The 19,618-nt window shown below is 39.1% G+C and overlaps 1 protein-coding gene and 1 non-coding gene across 5 annotated transcripts in view; one reads left to right on the top strand and one right to left on the bottom strand.

Moving 5' to 3' along the window:
- The window catches only part of FRMD5 (FERM domain containing 5), a 341,638-nt gene that overhangs the window by 288,387 nt on the left and 33,633 nt on the right, over positions 1-19,618 (bottom strand). The gene's annotated exons all lie outside the window — the stretch shown is intronic.
- On the top strand, positions 17,396-17,468 carry TRNAG-UCC. The gene has a single exon. It is a non-coding gene; the product is annotated as a tRNA-Gly (tRNA).

Raw genomic sequence — 19,618 nt, 5'->3', positions numbered from 1 at the left:
AAATTCAATAAGGAATTTTTATAGAACTCACCAAGCTCATTCTAAAATTCACATAGAAGGGACTTCCCTGGGCGCAGTGGATAAGGTTCAGTGCTCTCAATGCAGGGGGCCTGGGTTCAATCCCTGGTCAGGGAACTAGATCCCAGATCCCACATGCATGTCACAACTAAGAGTTCGCATGCCACAATTAAGGAGCCCACGAGCCGCAACTAAGGAACCCTCCTACTGCAACTAAGAAGCCCACCTGCCACAACTAAGACTCGGCGCAGGGCTTCCCTGGTGGCGCAGTGGTTGAGAGTCCGCCTGCTGATGCAGAGGACACGGGTTCATACCCCGGTCTGGGAAGATCCCACATGCCGCGGAGCGGCTGGGCCCGTGAGCCATGGCCGCTGAGCCTACGAGTCCGGAGCCTGTGCGTCCGGAGCCTGTGCTCCGCAACGTGAGAGGCCACAACAGTGAGAGGCCCGCGTACCGCAAAAAAAAAAAAAAAAAAAAGATCCAGCGCAACCAAATGAATATTTAAAATTCACAAAGAAGAATAAAAAGCCAAGAATAGCCAAGATAATTTTGAAGAAAATGGTAAAATAATTAAAATCATGAGATACTGGCCTAAGGATAGACAAACAAACCAATGGAAAGACAAGTGCACACACAGAAACTGGATATTGGACACTGGTGATACTCCAAACTGAGGGGGGAAATAGACTATTCAATAAAAGTTGGTGGGATACTTGGCTATGTACATGACAAATTAGATACCCACCATACAGCCAAGTAAAATTGATGGGAGAAGAAAAAAAAAAAAAACCTAAATGTGAAAGCAAAACTGTAAAAGTTTCCAAAGGAATTATAACACTGTGGTTCCTTTGACTTTCTTTCTTTCTTCAGTTTCTAGGCTCTAAACAATCCTAATTGTTCTCCTCAAGGGCACTCTGTACTCAAACTGAATTCTCCTTGTAATTTGGAAGCTGTAGAGTGGGAGCATCACTTTCCCAGTCCTGTTATTAGACTTCTAGTAACACAGTCTACCTAAGCCCACATTAGCTTTACTTGGTCACTACAATATAGGACTGATGAACACTGTACACACCATCTATTAAACCTCTAAGTCATTTTCATGCCTGCTACACTTAAGCAAGTCTCTCATCTGGGCTCATCTGTATAGCTCATCTGTATAGGGCTTATCTGTATAGGGTTTTTTTGTTTCCTCCATGTGCAGGGCCTTATTCTTAAATCTATTTAATGCTATCATTAAATTAAGCCAGTTGTCTTTATCCTTGGGGACCGTTTCCATATCTTCCTGCGTCATCAAATATATTCATTATCCCTTCCCACACTACATCATTCACAAAATCAATAAGCATGTCTTTGATAGAAGGCTTCATCTGAAGAACTGATAAAAATGTTGATCAAGAAGTTCTAAACAGAGAACCCTAGAGGTATGATAACAGAAAATGTCTTCCATTGATTAATATTAATCTACCTAATTATATTAGCAGTTAGTCCATATTTTTCCATCTGGCCTTCAAAAATATTATGACATGTGGGTAAATGTCCTACTGAGTTCTAGCTAAACTTTGCTTTTTGCATCTCCATGATCGGTCTACTAAACCTTTCCAAGAAGTGAGATGAGTCCGACATAACTTGGTTTTGGTGAATCCATGGTAGCATAAATAACTTGTGCTTCTTCTCTTAGGTGCTCACAACAATTTATTAAGAATTTTATAAGTATATTCATTATAAATAAGCATAAATTACAAAAAAACAAATTATGAGGACTCCACACAGTTATAACATAATTACTAGAATCTCTATGGGGGACTTACAATTATGAAAATATGTATATACATCTCCACAATGTGTAGGCCAGAAATTTTCTTTAAAATCTGTCATTCTCGTAATGATAACTCTAAGAAATGGAGCCCCTCGGGAAAGGAAAAGAGTATGGGGAGGGTGATAAATATAAAAGGTTAACTGAATTAATAAGAATTACTTTGATTATTTAAATTAGGAGAAGGTGTACTGGAATACAACTGGACAAATTCTGTACTTCTTCCTAAGGGGAGGGTAAACAATGTGTTCCAAGTTCAGAAAGAGTTATAAAACTCAGCTCCAAGATAACAGGAGGTGCCCTGCCTGACCACAAAGAAAGTATCACGCACAGTACACCCCAAACACTGAAACTGGAGATTAGAAAATACTCTGCCATCCTCACACAGCCAACTTTGAAACACTTCTCATTTGATCTTCATGTTGAATTCACACGAGCACTTACAAGATTTACTTCCATCTAGCTTTCTTAGTGTCTCAAAAATCCAGACTGTTCACTCTGGGACTGAGAAATCAGCTGTCTATAAAGATACTGTGTATACAGAGAGGGACGCACAGCCCAAAATTTTCACCAACCATATAGAACCATGAGCTAGAATAAACATTTTGCTACTTAAAGCACCTTTCCAAGAGTTCCATTAATAAGCAAGATATTATTAGAGAATTATTAACTGTAAAAACTAATTCTGGAGACCAAAGAAACATGATATTTCCCAACAAACTACATGAGAGGGGTCTGGTGCAATACTGGATAATAGACAGTATTATCTTTGCCTGAAGCTCTTTTTCTTGATTGTAAATGAGAAATGGAAACACAGAACTCCTAAACCTAAACATTATAGCCAGCTACTGTGTGTGACTATGAAAGTCTCCCAGAGTCTATCAGTGTCTAATACAGTAGGTGTTCAAAATTTTGTACTTTGTCTGCTTCTGTGCAGTGATTTCCTTTACACCAGAAGCCTTGCAAAAAAGACTGAATCACTTAGATGTTAGGATTACCATTCAATACCTATTTCCTTGGAGATATCAGTAGAATCTGAGAGCTGAAGGATAATCTAGAAGCCACTTAATGCAACCACCTAAACTTTAAACATTAAAGAGGAAAAAACAGACCCAAAGAGTTCAAGAGCCCGAAGTCTCATGATTACTTCATAGTGAAACTGGAACCAGAACCAGGCCATGAGGCTCCACTATCACAGCTTTCTAAGGTCTCACTCTTGTAAGTAGGACTCATTCTTTTTCATCCTCCTCGAGCTTCACTGGCCATCATCAGACACTGCAATGACATTTCACAAAAGCCTTAAACTCTAGGAAGGTGTAGAACACATTGGGCCCTATGGTCATAGTATTTGGGCACTGGAAGAGTCCTTAGATTCTTCCTTCACATCTCTGCCTCTTACACATGCACAAACAGAGGTTAGGGGTTGGCACAAGCTCCAAATGTGGAGCACAAAGTCAGAATTAAGAACTGACTGTACTGATTCCCAGACCAGTGTTCTTCACACGTCATTGCAGGGCTTCTCTTCTCTTTGTTTCCCTTAAAAAAAAAAAAGGCAAAACAAAACCAAAAAACCCAAAAAACATAGCTTCTGCTTAAGAACAGGAGCTTTGTAAGTTGAGGATATCTATAGAGTAGATGTTGTTTTTATAAATTTTTTTTTTTAAGTAAAACCCCTCTGGAAAAGGAACTTGTAAATAAACAAGGCCCACTCAGCCTCTGATTCTATCAGCCTTTCGACTGACTGCTCACTGCCTCTTATCCAACTAGACATGGGCAAGGCTGAGACACAGGAGACAGAAAGGCCTGGCAATGAATCAGTGAGCAGAGGAAGGAATGCACTTAGGAGGCACCACTGTTTCACTCATGGGACTTCATGTGATGCAAAGCTTTAAGCTATCAAGTGTCTTGGGCCCAGAGGACTTGGTGGTTCAGGCACCCTAAAAGATCCTAGATGATAACAACTTCTCTTCACAGGTACAACCTGAGCTAAATGGTTTCTGTGGACTAGATTGAAAACATAACCACCATTTAGCACAAATCTATTTCAAACACATTTTCCCATAAGCAACTGACTTTTTTTTCTTTTTGTTGGCTGGGTTGGGTCTTCGTTGCTGCGCACGAGCTTTCTCTAGCTGCAGTGAGTGGGGGCTACTCTTCGTTGCGGTGCATGGGCTTCTCATTGCAGTGGCTTCTCTTGTTGCGGAGCACGGACTCTAGGCGTGCAGGCTTCAGTAGTTGTGGCGCATGGGCTCAGTAGTTGTGGCTCGTGGGCTCTAGAGAGCAGGCTCAGTAGTTGTGGCACACGGGCTTAGCTGCTCCACAGCATGTGGGATCTTCCCAGACCAGGGCTCGAACCCGTGTGCCCTGCGTTGGCAGGGGGATTCTCAACCACTGTGCCACCAGGGAAGTCCCCAGCAACTGACATTTGAATGCTTGCATAATTCATAAATATTCCACTGTTATATTTAAGACATTCCATTCATTTTCTCCAAACAAAATCCTTTTAGAAGGGGAACTTGCAACAGAGTGAGTCAAGTTCATATGATGTCCAAGCCTTCCAAACTGTGAGAAGACTGAGGAAGCCCATGCTTGTTCCCTTACTGTGGCAGGCTGCAAAGAAAGCTGATCTTTGTTGGAAAGCAAGAGAGGAAAAGAGTTTTGGTTGAAACCTGATGAGAGTCACACCATCACAGACTGATGAATTTATCCCAATAAGTTGTTCTGGAGGCAGAAAACTCTTACTCTTTTCAGTTTACTAAGATTTATAATAAAAATATCTGGAGTAGACTCCCACGAAGATATATAAACTACAGCAGTTTACTTCTCTGCTTTTGCTGCTTCACTACTGATTTTGGTTCATAGACCTACCCATAAAGGCCTCCTGCAAACATCTGTCCTGCAGTCCTAATGCTCCAGGCCATCAGAGAGCTGGCAGATAGCTGTACAGAACTGAGCGCACCAACTACTCACCATAGGCTAAGGTGGGAATGAGAAATGATTATCCGTTATGGCACCATCACCTTGGGTGCTCATTAGCACTTAACTCTGTAAAATCCAGCATCTCTATGGGGAGGGGGAAGGATGAGCTGTGACAAAGCGAGAGAGAGGCATGGACATATATACACTAACTAACGTAAGGTAGATAGCTAGTGGGAAGCAGCTGCATAGCACAGGGAGATCAGCTTGGTGCTTTGTGACCGCCTGGAGGGGTGGAATAGGGAGGGTGGGAGGGAGGGAGACGCAAGAGGGAAGAGATATGGGAACATATGTATATGTATAACTGATTCACTTTGTTATAAAGCAGAAACTAACACATCATTGTAAAGCAATTATACCCCAATAAAGATGTTAAAAAAAAAATCCAGCATCTCTTTAAAATCGCTGTTTCAATTAGTATATTACTTTTCACTATTGCATTTGCTAGAACAAGAGTTTCATAAACGTGGTGTTCTTATATCACTAAAACTACCAGGGCTTAATTGCTGGTAAGGGTTTAGAATAAGGTTTGGCAGGAAAGGTAAGTGGAAACATAGATGAAACATACACTACAAAACACAAAATTTGGGAGTGAAATCCATTTCAGTGTAAAACTTATCTGAACAGGACTTCAGTTCTAAGAAACCCAACCCTAAAAGTCACTACTTAGAGTCTGGGATTCGTCAGCATGTTACTCACAGTTACAGTTCTGATCACACACTAGCAGTCCAATTATGTTTAATAAGCCGCAGGGACACATGGTTACCAAGGATAATTCTGCCAAACTGAATGAGAAAGTTCAATATTTAACACATGGAATTTAGTGAACACATTTGGCCACTAATAAAATATAACTGGCTCCTTGTCTTTCATTTTAATCATCTCTATTAGAAAAAAAATACATCATACTAAAGAAGTTTACCATACGGAAATGGCAACTTAAAATTTAATGCTCTATTACCATGTAAAAAATTAATACATTATGATTTCGCACACTGAGAATGGAATTGAATTTTCACTATGATGTGAACTTAACTTGAAATAACTTTGTCTTTTAACATGACTTAGAAAACAGGTGTTAAGAACAGACCAACCAATACAGTACACAAGTTTTTAGTTTTCCCTAATCACCATGTTACTTCTTTATCTGCTTACATGTTTGGCTACTTAGGGAACCAAAGCTTTTTCTTTGAGATTAATTTGGATTTTCATCATACTCAATAGTGTAAAACAGTATTTATGATTTATAATCAGAGCAGATTTATAAGATGCTTCTGAGTGAAAATTGCTTGGTATATACTGCTAATTAAGTTTTAGTGAACTGTTTTCATTGCAAAACAGGCAACACTTTATGGATAAAGCCTTTATTGCAACCACTATACAATGTCTTTTCTATTTGACATTGAAATTCTGATAATTCATACTCTGATGCATTATAGAAAGGGCCTGTATGAAGCAAATTCTATAAATTTATGACAACTTTGAAAGATGAAAAACCCTAAATACCTCACAGAAAAATTCTAGAAATCACACAGCTCTTTCCTAACTATTTTCAAAGGCTGTTTCTTAGATCTTCTGGACTCTATAAAATCCTTATTTACCCTCTATCCCATTCCAAGAGAAGACAATAACACACAGTATTGACTACGGTTCCTTCAACAATGAAATCCAAACTAAAATAGCTTCTGTGAAATGAGAGTCCAATACTTGGTACTTACTACTCTCTGATTCCTGGCTCACACCCTTGTTGTCCTCACATCCCATCATACTGAAGAGCACGACCACTTAGAAATCTTTCTCAAACCGTGCTCCTTGGAACAATGGTATTCCACAAAAATGTGTGTTCAACATAATAGATGTTAGCAATGTTTATTTTTAAATTTATTTTAAATATATCTAGGCAAAACGGTAAACACCTTTACACAGTTATTGTCGTACACAAATCTTTAAGAAACAATGCACAAGCCAAGAGAAATAAAAACATATGCTAGCACACAAAAACTGATGCACAAATGTTCATGGCAGCATTACTCATAATTATGCCAAAAAGCAGAAACAACCAAAATGCCCATCTTCTGATGAAAGTGTAAATAAGATGTGGCATATCCATACAACAGAATATTATTCAGAAATAAAAATGTATGAAGTACAGGATACATGCTGAAATATGGAGGAACCTTGAAATCATTATGTTAAGTGAAAGAAGCCAGTCACAAAGGACTTCATATTGTATGATTCCATTTAGATGAAATGTCCAGAATAGGCAAATCTATAGAGAAAGAATGTAGATTAGTGGTTGCCATGGGCCCAATGGGTCAGGGAGGAGAGTCCTGAGAGGAGGGATTGGGTAGTGACAGCTAAGGAGAGCAATTCTTTTTCGCACAATGAAAACATTCTAAAATTGATGTGGTGATGGATATACAACTCTGTGAATATACTAAAAGTCACTGAATTGTACACTTTAAATGTGTGAATAGTGTAGTATGTGAATTATGCCTCAGTAAAGCTATATGTAAAAAGAAAAATAGGTATTTGAACAGATTCTTCACTAAAAAGACATCCATAAACATATGAAAAGATGTCCAATTTTATTAGGTATCAGAGAAATATAAAATTAACACGAACATGAGACACCACCACAGACCTACCAGAACAACTAAAATAAAAGATGGGTAATAACATGTGTTGGTGAGAATGCAGTGTAGCAGACATACACCACTGAAAAGAACTTAAATTGTAAAGCGACATAGGAAAGCTTTGGTAGGATCTATTAAAGTTGAATATAAATATACTGTATGACCTAGCAATTCTACTCCTAGATATATATACCATGTATACACACCAAAAAATACGTATAAGAATATTCATAGCAGGATTATTTGTAATAGCTCTAAAAAGAGAATATCCCAAAAGTCCATAGAAAACTATGGTATATTTATACACTGCAATACAACACAGTAATTAAGATAAACTACAGACATATACAACATAGATAAATTGGACTAATATTACATTGAGGATAAAAACAGATACAAAAGAACACATAATAAAATAATTTAAAATGGGCGAAAGTGACGTGTTATTAGAAATTATGATAGCGATTACCTTTTGGTAGGAAAAAAAGGCAGTAATGGGGGAGAAGGATGAGTCATGAGGAAGGCTTCTCAGGGTACTGGTAATATTTTGTTTCTTGATCTGGGTGCTAGTTACATGGATATGTTTACTTTGTGATAACTCATCTAGTTATATATTTATTATTTGTATTTTCCTATATAAATATATATGTATAAAAAATACTGTACTTTGGTTTAAAAGTTTATTTTTAAAAAGTGAGGGAGAAAAAGAAATGGTACACAATAGCAAAATACCTGACAATGCCAAGAAAGTTTGACCTGTCATTTACCCAGAGTATTTTCCAACAAACAGTTACACAGGACATGTATTGCCAATTAAATAAATGCTGGTCTATGCTGTGAATCCTGTCATTTTGTTTCAGCATATATTTGTGATATTTTATTTATTACATTGAATATTTATACCACTCTTAGTTATTCCCCACAGACCTATGGCTAGTTCATAATCCATACATGATGACCCAAGCGAGCAAAAAGCCAGACCCCTTCAATGTGAAAGTAATAATCATAGCACTTGGTTTCTAAAAAATTGGAAGGTGAGCTGTCCAACATGAAACAATTTATGATTTTCAGAGCTGCATACTTCAAGAGCAGTAGATGACTGTAAACCTGCAGTTCATGTTCTCCCCTTTGTTATAAAAATCTTTTCTGAAATGTTCTTATGCTGTAAGAAAGAAAACACTCTCGGGATTTCCCTGGTGGTCCAATGGTAAAGAATCCACCTTCCAATGCAGGGGACGCGGGTTCGAGCCCTGGTCGGGGAACTAAGATCCCACATGCCACGGGACAACTAAGCCTGCGCGCCACAACTACTGAAGTCGCACGCCTCAATGAGAGAGCCTGCGTGCCACAAACTACAGAGCCCACGCTCCCTGGAGCCCGCACACCACAACTAGAGAGAAAAATACCTGTGCACCACAACTAGAGAGCAGCTCGCATGTCTCAATGAAGACCCCGCGCGCTGCAACTAAGATTCCCACAAAAAATAAAAGAAAATAAATTTTACAAAAAGAAAACACTCCCAACAAAATTAATGAATAGGTTTGATGCTACATCTGCTATGAGAATCAGACTGAGCAACATGGTTCCTAAGAGTAAACAGTGGGTATGTATAAAATACAAAAATACTGTTTTCATTTTTAATGTGGTTTTTAGGTTATATTTCAAAACCAAAAAAAAACTATAAAATATTTTTATCTTGCAATATTTTAATTCTTTTTGTTCTTAATTAAACTTTTTGCTTGTGGACTAACACTGTATATTTATAACAAAGAAAACAGCAAAAGATTCAAATTCTGATCATTTCTTGCAATAACTAACTCCTCTGTAAAACAGTTTTGCTATATGTCAATCCATGCATTAATTATACATCTCATATATTTCATTTTTACATTTTAAAATGTTCCATGGTCAACATGTTTGGGAAACTCTGACCTAGAATTATCTTCTCAATTTTAAAATATCCCTAAACCTGCATCCATAATAACATTCTATGGTCTCAAAAGGTTAAATTTTTTTAATTCACTAACTTAATCCCTCCCCCACTTTTTTACAGTGACCATTGTCTAGATGCAGTAAGGAGTGTAATGAAATATGCAGAAAGTTCTCCAAAGGAAAGGAGAAAAAAAGAGTTGATAGTAATGATAAACAGTATACTATCATAAAGGCAGAACCACTGAGGCAAAGATGAAAACCTTAAGTGTATCGAAAAAGACTATGTTTTGTCTCAATGGACAAAAGCCAGTCAACTAAATGCCCAACTGCAAAAACAAAGCAAAACAAAAAGTACATGTACAAATAATTTTTTAAACTGTAAATATGGGTCATCAAAGATTGTTCTTTAAAAAGTAAGCACAGGGCTTCCCTGGTGGCGCAGTGGTTGGGGGTCCGCCTGCCGATGCAGGGGACACGGGTTCGTGCCCCGGTCCGGGAGGATCCCACATGCCACGGAGCGGCTGGGCCCGTGAGCCATGGCCGCTGGGCCTGCGCATCCGGAGCCTGTGCCCCGCAACGGGAGAGGCCGCGGCAGTGAGAGGCCCGCGTACCGCAAAAAATAAAAAAATAAATAAATTTAAAAAGTAAGCACAAAGTTCAGGATTTTGTAGTAGCTTTGGCACTCGAACTTTCCTTTGAGGTTCACATATTTGACTTTTATATGTGTTTCCAGTAACACATAATGTATTAAAATTGAAGAATACCTATATGCCCCAGGTAGGCTCTTGCTTCTGAAGCTAAGGCACATTCTTCCCCTGCTATTTGGAAATATGAAAATGGGATTTTGTTTGGCACTGTGATAAACACTGGGAAAACATCTTTTAAATTGACACTTCTAGATATGCAAGAAACTAGTAACATTAGTTGCCACTGAGAAAGCAAGCTGGGAGACGAGAGGTCACGGATGGGACAGAGATCAACTTTTCATTCTATTCTCAAATTTTAAAATGTCATTATGATTACATCTTCTACATCATGTTAAACATACACAATAATTTTTGCACACATTAATTATTTTTATGTTGAGCTGAATTCAAATGCCTTCAGATACGTTTCATTCCTAAGTCTCTGCATGAAGCCTCCTTTCTTCAGAAGTCCTCATCCTCAACCTCTATTTACAAAGCACAGTTCATGTCAACAAACACTTAAAGGATCCAAAGCACTCCCCACTGGCCAAATGTTCAAGAATAATCCATCAGCATCAGTGTAAGACATATTCTATATTTGTGATCTATGAGGTTCCCTCACATTAAGGACTAAATCTTCAGAATTACTCCTCTTTAAATAACTGTGGATCATTTGATTATATCAAAGTCCTAATAGATGTTTAAATTACTAGTACCACTATAGTACCCTGCAGGCAGCAGTGCCTACATGCTTTCTTTCTTGAAAAGCATTTCGTCTAAATTATACACATTTTCAGATAAATAAATCAACAAAATTACAACATCAGCTTTGTTCAGAAAATATAGAACATCCCTAAACCAAATGCTTTTGCTAAGCATGCTAGAAGAAAGGATCCATGTTGAACACCCTTCTTCTGAGTTGTTACTTACTTTTGAAACGACATCTTTGGAGAGCAAAAGACATTCAGTTACATCAATGCACAATGTGGCCCTAAATTACTAGTGGGTGAATTAGGCTAAATTCTTAGACGCAGGCATTTTACAACGACAATCAGGTTGTTTTATCGGTATTTAAGTTAGAGAGCTAAAAAAGAAAAAAAGAAAAAGAAAGAATCTAAGTAACAATGATGACTTTAAAAGTCCTAAACAGGTAAGTCACACTACCAAGGCACTACTTTTTCAATGTGCTGAAACAGAAATTTCTAAACGTACTGTGTGAAAAACAATGACTGCAAAGTCATTTATATCATAAATTGCAAATCCAAAATACCACTAGCTCTACAATATGCAAATGTACCATATAATTTCACTTTAAATTACTCTCACTTCCTTTTTCCACTGGACTCCAAACAGGAAAGAAAATGAAAGAGTACAACTCAAGAGTTGAAAGAAAAAGAAAATGCAGGAACCTCAATCAGATCTGCATGACTCATGTTGTGCCAATTGCAAATTTCTGATTTCAAGCCTTTAAAAAAAAGAAACTTCAAGGACCCTTCAAATTATGTTCAAGTCAGATGCTTGATTAGACAATTGAATCACTTTACTGGACTTCATTTTTTTTTCTTGATTCAGATCTCTTCTCTTGCTGCCACAAATATGTTTGTTCAGTGTAAATGGAGTGATGAAGATTGACCTTTCTAGCTGAGCAGCTGGCTGAACAGGATTTTAAATGGTATGCTTAGCATTTTACTCCACTCAATTTAAGGCAAAAGGAAGTGAAATAAAAGTGCATGAATGATAGATCCACATATCTAAGTTTTATTCTAGGAATTTTTCTTTTTAAGATGTTGGGGGTAGGAGTTTTATTAATTAATTAATTTTTTTGCTGTGTTGGGTCTTCGTTTCTGTGCGAGGGCTCTCTCTAGTTGTGGCAAGCGGGGGCCACTCTTCATCGCAGTGCGCAGGCCTCTCACTATCGCGGCCTCTCTTGCTGCGGAGCACAGGCTCCAGACACACAGGCTCAGTAGTTGTGGCTCACGGGCCTAGTTGCTCTGCGGCATGTGGGATCCTCCCAGACCAGGGCTCGAACCCGTGTCCCCTGCATTAGCAGGCAGATTCTCAACCACTGAGCCACCAGGGAAGCCCTTATTCTAGGAATTTTGGAGCCTCTGTCCCACTCCTTCTGACAAAGCATCTCACATCAGGGTGAGGTATAACTGGAAGTGAAACGTTGAACTACTACCATGAGAAGTTAGGGACGCCATAACAGAATTAGTAGTGGCTCTGTCTTTTAAGAATTGTCCCTATCTATTTTTCTGTTCTCGGAAAAAAAATTGGACAGAAGGAAAAAAAGAAATTGCTGTGCCCTTAAACCCTGCCTAGTACCTTGACTCATTCCAGTGTCTTCTCTCTGATTTTCCATCCAATAGCACCAAAATAAGACATCCATTTCCTTCTTTTATACCTCATAACCTGACAAAAAGCAGTCTTGGAAACTCACTATTCTGGATACTTAAGACCACACATATTATACTTTCAGCATTTTGTAATATTTTTACTCTCCCTAATTCTCATCCCCCCTTACCCAGTTACTGTATACTCCTAACTCAACCCATCACTCACCCATTAAAATCATAAGTATAGGAGACTATGTCTAACTGCCTGAGAAATTACATACTCAAAGCAGCCCTCAAAAACAAATTTCCATGAATATCTCATGAAAAGGAGAGAGAGCCTATATTTATGAAATTTCTTTTAGACCTGCTACCTGATTTTCATTCAATGCTAGCATGTGAGCAAGTGCTAATTTGCCTAGCTGACAGGAAGCTGAGTCCAATCGTTTATTCACAGCAGGCACAATGCTAGAAGCTAAGGATGCAGAGAAAAAGGACTCTTTATTCAAAGTCAGACTTTTCATTCAAAGACCTCAAAGTCTAGTGGAAAAGAGCCTCATAAGCCAACAATCATAATATTGTAGATGTGTCATGATAGGTGTATGTCCAGAGTGGCATGGGAAGACAAAAAAGCATACACCAAACTCAAGTCTAAGGAATCGTGGAAAGTTTCTCAGACAAGGTGGCATTTGATTCAAGACTGGAGAGATCCTTAGGAGGAACAGGGGTGGGAGTGGAGGGACACGGCATTCTACTTAGAGGAAGCAGCATGTAAAAGACACAGCAGTTCAGGGAATTCTCTGGCGGTGCCATGGTTAGGACTTCACGTTTCCACTGCGGGGGGCATGGGTTCCATCCCTGGTTGGGGAACTAAGATCCCACGTGCCATGCAGTGAGGCAAAAGAGACACAGCAGTTCTGTTTGGGACGATGAAAGAGTTCTGGAAAGAGACAGTGGTGATGGTTACATAATATTGTGAAGGTACTTCATGCCACTGAATTGTACATTTAAAAATGGTAAATTTTATGGTATATACATTTTATTAAAAATTTTTTAAAAGACACAGATGTCTGAGAGAGTAGAAACACCAAATAAGGTATCTATAGAGAGACTGAGTGGCAGGGAAAAGGATGGAGCTGTATCAAGGCTAGACCCTAAAGGGCTATGTGTTCCATGCTCATGGAGTGTGGAAGCTCACTCAGAAGGGGAGAAAGACTTGGAAGCTTCATGAATGATTAGGAGGCTATCAATATAATCCAGATGAGAAATGAAGGCCTGAACTCTGGAGAGGCAGTGGAGACAAAAAGGATTAACAGATTTCCAAGACTGAAAGACAAAAGAATAAAGAAAATTGGGAGGCTAAACGTGAGTGATCGGGATGAGTCTGGAATGCCTCAGGCTTCTGACTGGAACAAGGAGGCAGATGGTGATGCCATTCACCCAGAGAGCGAGAGCAGGTGGACTGGGCAGCACGGTAACTTCTGCTGTGATCTTCCAAGCTTGAACCCTTGTGAGTAAAGGATGAAGACCAGCAGTTAGAGGAATTGCAGGATTTCTTAAGTAGGTCTGTGGACTTTTGCAACAAAGTCCAGCTCTGTGGAGGAAGCCACTTTTCCCCACCTCTGAAAAGAACAAGCAATTCTCTGGCACACCAGAATTAAGGGATTTAATAGACTCATGCTGAATAGAGGCAGCTTCTCTGTCAAGGCCCTGAGGTTCTCAGCAGTACCTTCAGTGAGGTCATCAAGGGTAGCATCTATCAACAAGGGTGAGCCAAAGACGAATAATATGGCACATTTAGGACTCTCAGAAATAACTGGGAGCTATTACAGGATAGACCAGAATCTGACAGGTTGGTAAGAAGGAAAGGGCAAGATGGGTTACTATCATTGGGAGAACATAAAAAGGACCTGTTTCATTCTTCCAGGCTACTGAGGCCTGGAGCTTACCAGTTAATACACATTTTAGAAAAGTGATACCATGTTATTCACTAACCCATCTGTAGACCACTCTTGGACATTCAGCAACATGGTGAGCATCTATGTCATAACATTCTTCCATAACTTCATACTTAAGGCTAAATAGTATCTGAGAATATATCATGATTTATTCAATCAGTCCCCTATTGTTGGACATTTAGGTTTGAATGGAGCTTTTCAAACTATTAAATATTAAATCCATCATCACCAATTAAGCACATTTTCATGACAACTAGGAATATCTAAGCATTTTGTTTGAAGATTCTTTGTCCATAAAATTCTCTTTGGATTTTTGTTTAAAAAAAAAACAACTTGTAAAAAAAAAACCCTATATAACCAGCGAAAAGAATACAAAGCAATTTACCAGCCCTGATTTTATAAGAAGAAAGTAAATTGCTCACTTGTGGAGGGGGTGTTAATTTTATCAAGCCACTAGCGTACCATATTGCACAATGGAAGAGGCAGGTAATTTGCTAAAGGACACCCTGGTGGCACAAAAGAATAAATACATCTCTAGTAAGTAAACCATGTGCTCTTTGTCAGCAGGATCAAATGTATTGTTTTTTATCTCCTTTACCACCCCATGGATGTTTATTGGTCCCTTCCTGAGTTGGCAACACATGTAGGCAAAGACGCCTCTACCTGTGCCCATGCTATTCCTTCTACCTGTAATGTCCCAAGGCTCCCCCGATTTCTTTTCTTTTCTTTTTTTTTAAATTTATTTTTGGCTGCGTTGGGTCTTCATTGCTGCACCTGTGCTTTCTCTAGTTGCTGCGAGTGGGGGCTACTCTTCGTTGAGGTGCGTGGGCTTCTCATTGCGGTGGCTTCTCTCGTTGCAGAGCACAGGCTCTAGGCCCACGGGCTTCAGTAGTTGTGGCACGCAGGCTCAGTAGTTGTGGCTCCCGGGCTCTAGAGCGCAGGCTCAGTAGTTGTGGTGCACGGGCTTAGTTGCTCCGTGGCATGTGGGATCTTCCCGGACCAGGGCTTTAACCCGTCCCCTGCATTGGCAGGCAGATTCTTAACCACTGTGCCACCAGGGAAGCCCTCCCCCAATTTCTGTGCCCAAACAGCTCCTACTTATTATTCAAGACAGTTCAACTGTTACTTCCTCTAGAAAGTCTACCCTGACCACTCTCATGCTGAGCCAAGTGTCCCAAAGTATCCTGTCTATACCTCTGAATACTTAGCACAGTTTATTATGGTGATTTGATATTCGCCCACCTAATCATAAGCCTGTTTAGGCTAAGACCTTGGCTTTCACTGTAACACCCTCAGGGTCTAGCACATTGCTTCATTAAATGATTGCCAAAAAACATGTTATGACTTAAAGAGCACCACAAAGTTTCACCTGCATATCAATACTCTTACCCACCAGTAATGCTTTCTATTGAGAGTAATTGAGCAACATGCCTAGCTAAAAAGGTTATGTACAGTTTTCTAATAAAATAAAACACAATAATTTTACAATGCATAATCATTGCTGTGATGCATGGTAATTAAGCAAACAATAAGTGATTGTATAAATTACTACCACTGGTAATTTCCAGGAAGAAACTGGGATGGCATACAGTGATCAACTTCTTTCTCCATCAAAGATGGGACTGATCTTAACTAGTTCTGCTTCTATTTAAATGTCCCAAACTCCAAAACTGCCCTCTACTCCACCATACCTTCCCCTCCTTCTACACACTCTCCACTACAATGATTATTTTCTCTGGAAATGGGATTCAGCTGAGAGACTGCTTTCTGTGAATCTGTAATGAACTGTCTGTCACCTTTACGAGCCTCACGTTCTGCCATTCCTTCCTGGGATTTTTAGGTAGAGACACTTTCTTAAAGGGTTATAAGAACCTCAGACTCCTCTTTTCCTTCCCTACTTGAAGCGTCTTTTTTTAGTAAATAGGTGCAATAGGTTGAGTGGTATGAATGAAGAAAACCTGTCCTGCCTCAAAATCTCTCCCTTAGATTACAAAGCATTTCCATCATTTACACCTTCATTTAAGTTAACAAATAAACACATATACACACACCTCCTGCCACCAAAAGCAAACAAACTAAGCAAAATAGGTTTATTGGTCACTTAGGTGGTTGAAAGAAGCTGACAATCATACTGGGGGAGAGTTTCGAGGGAAAGTGAGGAAGAGGAGGAGCAGTGGGAACTTTTTTTTTTTACATTTTTATTGGAGTATAGTTGCTTTACAATGGTGTGTTAGTTTCTGCTTTATAACAAAGTGAATCAGTTATACATATACATATGTTCCCATATCTCTTCCCTCTTGCATCTCTCTCCCTCCCACCCTCCCTATCCCACCCCTCCAGGCAGTCACAAACCACCGAGCTGATCTCCCTGTGCTATGCAGCGGCTTCCCACTAGCTATCTACCTTACGTTTGGTAGTGTATATATGTCCATGCCTCTCTCTCACTTTGTCACAGCTCACCCTTCCCCCTCCCCATATCCTCAAGTCCATTCTCTAGTAGGTCTGTGTCTTTATTCCTGTCTTACCCCTAGGTTCTTCATGACATTCTTTTTCTTAAATTCCATATATATGTGTTAGCATACGGTATTTGTTTTTCTCTTTCTGACTTACTTCACTCTGTATGACAGACTCTAGGTCTATCCACCTCATTACAAATAGCTCAATTTCGTTTCTTTTTATGGCTGAGTAACATTCCATTGTATATATGTGCCACATCTTCTTTATCCATTCATCCAATGATGGGCACTTAGGTTGTTTCCATCTCCAGGCTATTGTAAATAGAGCTGCAATGAACATTTTGGTACATGACTCTTTTTGAATTATGGTTTTCTCAGGGTATATGCACAGTAGTGAGACTGCTGGGTCATATGGAACTCTTGTAATGAGGCGGCAAGAGAGCGCTGGCGATGAGAGAATAAGGGATGACAACAGAAAGAGGAAGGAAACTGTGTGGAGCCCAAAGATTCACTTCGAATTTCAGTCTACAGCTGCCCAAGCATCCCTCCTTTCTTTCCCTCTTTTCTAAAAGCCAACTTCCAGGAATTCCCTGGTGGTCCAGTGGTTAGGACTCTGCACTTCCACTGCAGGGGGCACAGGTTCGATCCCTGGTTGGGGAGCTAATATCCCACATGCCGCATGGCACGCCAAAAAAAAAAAAAAAAAAACCAGAAAGAAAATGGGGACAATACCACCTGCTCTCAGACCAAGAGAAGTTAGGTGATTGCCCAGGAATACATTAACATTACCTCATCAGTCTAAGAGATGCACTTAAAATACAAGTCCAAAGTTCAATCTTCTTCACCATGATTGAAATATTTCAGATTGAAAGTAAATTCTGGTACACAAATGTTCATAGCAGAACATAACAGCCAAAAAGTGGAAACGATCCAGTGTCTGCCAAACGATGAGTAGATGAACAAGATGTAGTATATCCATACAATGGAATATTATTCAGCAATAAAAAGGAATGAAGTACAACAATGTGAATGTACCTAATGCCACAGAACTGTACACTTAAAAATTGTTAATATGATAAAATTTGTATTTTTTATGTTTTACCACAATTTTTTTTTTTAAAGAAATGAAGTACTGATACATGCTACAAGCAGGTGAACTTTGGAAACATTTTGCTAGTAAAAGAAGTCATTCACAAAAGGCCACATACTACATGATTCCATTTGTATGAAATTTCCCAAACTCATAGAGATGGAAAGTAGATAAGTGGTTGCCAGGAGCTGGTGATAGGAGGGAATGGGGAGTGACTGCTAATAGGTAAAGGGTTTCTTTTGGGGGTGGTGAAAATAAAAATATAAAGTGGAAATAGACACACAACTTTGTGAATATTCTAAAAACCAGTGAACTGTACTCTGTAAAAGGGTGAATTGTATGGTAACTAAATTACATCTTTTATATTTCACTTTTTAAAAGGCAAATGCTAGTAAACAAAGTGTGCTGATATATATCTGGGACATTTAAGAACATTTAGAAAGTCAGGATTAAGGTAAGACCTCAGAAAGTGCATAAATATCTATTTGTATATGGGAAAACAGCAATAAGTTACAAAGCACAAACACGACCAACATCATGAAACTAACAACAAACACATTGTTCAGAAAAAAAGTAAGATTGCCAAGATGCTAACTAAATCCACATGAAGTGAAACGTCCAAGTGTTCATTCTTAACCAGATCTGAAAGAGAAGAAAGTGAATGTCTCATGAACAGAACTTTTGCAGGGTCTCACGTTAGGGTCAAAAGCTGCTGCCTCCCTCTCCTTCTCCACTGTGCTAAGACTTTTAACAAGGCCTCCTCTCTTGTTGCAGGGAGTGAATGTGCACCTGATCAGAGGCCCTGAAGGTTGCCTAGTCAAGTGCCTCCACTTCATGTCATAAGAGCCAAATTAAATGTCGACAGACATCATTATCCATTTTTAACCCCACATTCTCTATCTCTGCCTTTCTTCCAGCAAGAAGTCTTTCAAATCTGCATGCTCCATTTTATGCTGCTCCTTAACCTGGGCACCGTCTCTTAGGAGAGCAAGACGAGAGGCTTCTCTATCTCCTGCTCCTCACTATCCTCTCCACCTTTCATTTCTACAGCCTCACTTCCTTCCACACAATGTCTACCCACCCCCATCATGTTTTCTTTGGTTTCCCGGAACATCCTTCCTTACTAGTGCATGTATGTGGTGGTCATCTTAGCAGATTGCGAGAAGACAAGTCCAAGATTTTTCTCATTTCATCGTCTGATATAATAGTCTACCAATGCACTTCCAAGTGATGATCTAGCCTGAGATTCCAGCACTTGATCACGGTACACTCTCTTCGTGTACTGATTATTTTTGTATCTTTAATCACACTTTTTTGGTTATAGAAAAATATACTTTTTCTAACTTTTATGGATTTGTTTAACAGCACTCACTGACTACTCACCATGTTTGAAGCACATATTATTGGTCATTCTTTGCAGATTCAGAATTATTCTTTAAACTAAAATCAGCCTACATTATTGAAAAAGCAAGAAATAAGTGCTGGTGAGGATGTGGAGAAAAGGGAATGTCCCTTCATGCACTGTTGGTGGGAATGTAAACTGAAGTAGCCACTATGGAAAACAATATGGAGACTCCACAAAACATTAAGAGCAGAACTACCATATGACCCAGCTATTCCACTTCTGGATATTTATCTGAAGAATACAAAAAAATATTCAAAAATATGCACCCCTATGTTCATTGGCAGCATTATTTACAATAGCCAAGATATGGAAACA

Source organism: Monodon monoceros, unplaced genomic scaffold (genome assembly GCF_005190385.1).
Source record: "Monodon monoceros isolate NGI ecotype Baffin Bay Population unplaced genomic scaffold, NGI_Narwhal_1 Super_Scaffold_21, whole genome shotgun sequence".
Classification (NCBI taxonomy): domain Eukaryota; kingdom Metazoa; phylum Chordata; class Mammalia; order Artiodactyla; family Monodontidae; genus Monodon; species Monodon monoceros.
The sequence above is the reverse complement of the archived record's forward strand: the minus strand, read 5'-3'. Positions and strand labels throughout refer to the sequence as shown.